General features: G+C 35.4%; 1 long non-coding RNA gene across 1 annotated transcript; it reads right to left on the bottom strand.

The window, feature by feature from the left end:
• Positions 1 to 242: 242 nt before the first annotated feature.
• Positions 243 to 1,635, bottom strand: LOC311085516. Its single transcript, XR_014606857.1, has 2 exons — positions 1,310 to 1,635; positions 243 to 394 (listed from the first exon to the last, which is right to left on the bottom strand). It is a non-coding gene; the product is annotated as an uncharacterized lncRNA (long non-coding RNA).
• Between the last annotated feature and the right edge of the window lie 2,967 nt (positions 1,636 to 4,602).

Genomic DNA, 4,602 nt, shown 5'->3' on the forward strand with positions numbered 1-4,602 from the left:
GAAATTAAGTAAATCTACTTAACTAAGCCGAGTAAAATTCACAAAGTGAATAAGTACATATAACTTGGCCTGTTAAATTATATTGAGTAATTTTTACTTACAAATATGATATAATTAATATAATTAAGTAAAACCACTTGATATTTTAAATACATTTTACTTGTTTTATGCAGTGCTGGTAATTATTTTAAATTAAATTAAATGTTACTCTTATAATGTGACAAAATAATACTGTGACAATGTGCAGTTAAGAGTAATTTATTAAGAAATAAGCATATACAGAAACCTATAATGACAATAATAACAATTCAGTGTGTTCGGTCTCTCTCTTTGTCCCTCTCAACCGGTTTACAGCAACAGAGGCACAAAGGGCTGAATGCATTTGAGAAATATCCTGAAATTAAGAAAAGAGAGAGAGAAAAAAACAATAATCAGTAAACAGCAAATACTTTTAAATTAAAAGTTAATTAATTTGCATTCACATTATTCATTTCATTTAAACCAAATCATTAAAAACATCCTGCATGACCTTACTCTCATAGTCAATTTACACACATTAATGCTAACATGTGACACACAGCAGATATCAAGGCTACGAATTAGGCATTTGGGAGTACGAATTATTGTCATTTACAACGTGGGCACGATTTAGTAAAAGCACCATTTAATAGATAGTATGCACGATTTAGCAAATGAATGAGGAAATGAATTATATTGTGCACGATGAGGGAACGAGAACCTTCTCACTTAGGCCTATTGTTAATTTGTGGCCAATATTTGTCATCTATAAAGAAAATTGCACACAAAATAACAAATATTAAACAAAAAGATCATGATTTAAGTGACATATTCATGGTTTTTAGGCGTAATTACTGATAAATCGTGTAAAACGTAAAGTTTAAAACAAAAATATGGCTAACGTCTAAACTAACTCGTCATTATATTAACCCTCTTTGAGTCGGCAAAAGTGCCCGCGCGTTTTGCTCGATTTTTTTTCACATAGCAGCAAATTAGACTTATACTCCGTCATTTTTGGTCATAAAGATTACAGACTTAAGAAATATGAAAAAATAAACTGTTAAATGTCTACTTTTTCCACTTTCAATCGAAATAAAACATTGTGCTTTTGTAAAATAAACAGGGTGCTTTCCTCTGCCTCTCTCTGAACTTTTTTCTGGAGCACGTCTCTAAACTTAAGAACACTAAACTTTTCAAATGTATAGCATGAAGTGATGACAAGACAATCGTTGAATTAATCAAAAAATCATTATAAATCTGTAATATAATGCAGTTTTTTACTGTTGCTTACCTGTCGAGAGCCGTTGGAGTGGAGATTCGAAATCCCTCAATCATCGCGTGTGTTCTTCTTTCTGCGCATGCGCAGATTCCTTTCTTCAAGGACTAAATTTTACTTGATTTTTTAAAATTTGCTTCAAGTACTTAATTAATGTATGTAAATATGCCAGAGAGTCAGAAGTCAATTTCACTTGTCTGTTGGATGTCTAATATTTACAAGTAAAAAATGAGTATATAATTAGGATTTACTTAATATACTAAAGTTTTCATTTTTACAAAATTATTCTTAGCAAAAGATACATGATTTTTTCTGTTTTATTTACTTTGACATAAAATCATTTTTTACAGTGCATGAGTCTGGACTGAATTGATCTCTTCTGACACGTTTGTTACCGAGTGATGCTTAACAGAGAACATCTCAGAACTCTAAGAGATTCTTATCTGCTCACACCTCTCTCTCTCCAAGCCAGAAACCCAGGTGGCCAGGAGACCACCACACACACACACACACACGCAAACATTCCTTTGCATTTAAATCAGAATCTGTAGGTGACATATTAAAGCATGCATGTTTGATTAGTTTGTGTTTTATTCTATAGTGGGATTCTCTAGTTTGTAGCTTCGAATTCTAAGTGTTTATTTTAAGAATGTTCCCCAATATTATCCTGTAACCCTACCTCCTGCTAGACCATAAACTTTTATGACCCCAAACGGAATTTCCAGGGAACACAACTCTCAATTAACTTCTCATAGAGGAAGAGAAATAAAAACCCTGTTAATCCTATGTATTCTATATATTCTATATCACTTGAGAAATATGTATGTATCTAATCTTCTCATTTAATGGCTTACCTGCTATGTGATGTGGCCTATGTATTCTTGTAAACTTTTGTAATAAGGTTAGACAAATCATGTGTGTACCGTGTTTAGATTCTATAAATCCAGTTTCCTTCCCCATTTATTAATGTACATCACAGTTTTGGTAACTTTATGATGAAGTTATGTTATTTGGCTTGTTAGTTGAACTTTTAAGCTTATTCTACAGAATAACAATGTATCTCGACGTGCATCTGATTTGGTATCCACGTAAAGCTCTCCGTGTACTGAAACCAAATATATGCATCAGGCTCTGATAAAATGTATTATACTATGTTTACCATCGTTTAGAGTATAATTGACCAAATCCTAACGCTGCCATAAAATATGCAAATTAAACTGGGAACTAAGACAAAGAAAGTTTTTCCCGCTCGGAATGTCGCGTTCCAATTGGCCTAAAACTCCACAGAGGGAGTGTAGTTGGAAACCTTCAAAAAGCAGAGACTCTTTGCTCAGTACTCTGGGCTTTTTGTCTTCGGTTTTTGTTCCTGCTTTTTACCTTCGCTTTCTCTTACGAGTCTCGTCTTCTCTCCGTTTTTATTTTACTTTCACTTTGTTTTGGAAGTCGTACCTCCGACTCTTCTCATTCTAGTTACTCTTCTCTACTCTTCTCGTGTTCATTCAGTTACATCTACGAGTGAAACGAAATTGAAGTCAAGTTTCCACTAACTCACAAGCGAACCGTTTGAATCTCCGGCGACGACGCGAGCACCTAAAGAACCAAAGAACGCTTCAGCCAAACGGACACGCAAAAAGAGGGACAAGCACACGTGCCGGCCCGTTTCAGCCACAACATTTCAGTGCAAGTATTTAATCTCTTACCAAGATTTTAAATGCGTATTATATTTCCCTGCTTAAGGTGACTTTGATTCTTTTGCTGGTTCTCAAAGTTATTGTGATTTATTTGCTATTCTGGAATCTGCTGCTTCTTCCTTACTTTCCGTATTTACTTTCATTTATAGTTTATGTATGTATTCTTGTGTTTGATGCAGTTGTAACGTTACTTATATAGTTTCATTTATTAAAAACCCCATTATACTCTTTATTGTCTCTGTTGCTGCTCACGTAACCAAGCCTCTTTGATGTGTTGATCTTAGCTACGAGCTCTAAAATTTTGTGAGTGACCTACGAATTAATAATCCTGTAAACAAGAGAGGTTGTTCTTGTGGCCACGAAAATAACCTTCCTTGAGAGTTTATCAGATAAGAGAATCGCATGATTCGTTTGGCCGACAAACGAATTATCCGATGAGACATTGATTTTGTAGTCATTCACAAAACTTTGATATATAGCCCATCTTTGTATTCATGGTTAATGGTAATTCGTTGTGATTAATTGTTTATATAGAGAGATCCAACTACATGGGCTTTGTATTCCCTTTTTGGGTGATTTAAAGTGTGTAAGTGATAACCAGTATTATCAGCTATTGCTTATTAATATTATTATTATTATTATTATTATTATTATTAATAATAATAATAATAATAATAATAATAATAATAATCAATTGTCCATTCCCCTCATTTGAGCTGGTGTTGCTACAATGGTATCATCACTCCATGGAACAAGGTTGGAGAGCTCAAGAAATGTTTCATTGTACACCTCGATTGGACGACCATCTTGAAAAATGGATAAGAGCTGATTCGCTGGATAACATGATAGGAGGTCCATGGTGGGTGTTGTCTGTTGCGGTCTGGTCTTCTGTCATGAAACAGGAGAGGAGACACAGAGGTTAACGTAACAGTGCATTATTTAAAGGTGTGTAGCGATCTGGAAGATCTTCAAAGAGGTGAGTGATGAGCATAAGCAGTCCAAATGACAGCCACATTTAGCTGACGAGTATCTTTAATCTTGCAGGGTAGCCTAGTGATGGGACAGTTGATACCGGGGCTCCGATGCTCCGGTGCGGTTTTCAAAGCACTATGGTATCACACACTAGACTTGGTAAACACAGCCCGATCTGCCGATGATTTGATTTTGCCCTGCAGCTCAGGCTGGAAACCTGTACATTTTTCTATCCTGCTTCCGTTACAAATCTGTGGGTGTCACGAACACGACATTTCCCATCATCCTCCCTGGCCCTCACTTGCATGCTCTTCTTCTGTTCATTGTTCAGTTGTTTCTTGTTAGTTTCCATGGTTGATGTCATTGAGTTAATTTGCCCCAGCTGTGTCTCGTTTCCCTGATCTGTTCTCTGTGTATTTAAGCCCTCTGTTTCTCCCTGTTCCTGGTCCTGTATCTTTTACTTTAAGTTGATGTATGGTTATGTTTCCTGGTCTTATTTCTGAATTAAAGTCTTCTATTGAATCTCCTTCGTCGTGCGTTTGATCTCAACCACCTCAGCCGTAACAGAATACAAGACCAATAACAGTTTATTTTTTGTTGTGTTTTCTTTTTGTTTGTTTTTTATTATGGACATTCCCGCTGTTG

The sequence above is a fragment of the Abramis brama genome (genome assembly GCF_963993115.1).
Source record: "Abramis brama genome assembly, chromosome: 6".
Classification (NCBI taxonomy): domain Eukaryota; kingdom Metazoa; phylum Chordata; class Actinopteri; order Cypriniformes; family Leuciscidae; genus Abramis; species Abramis brama.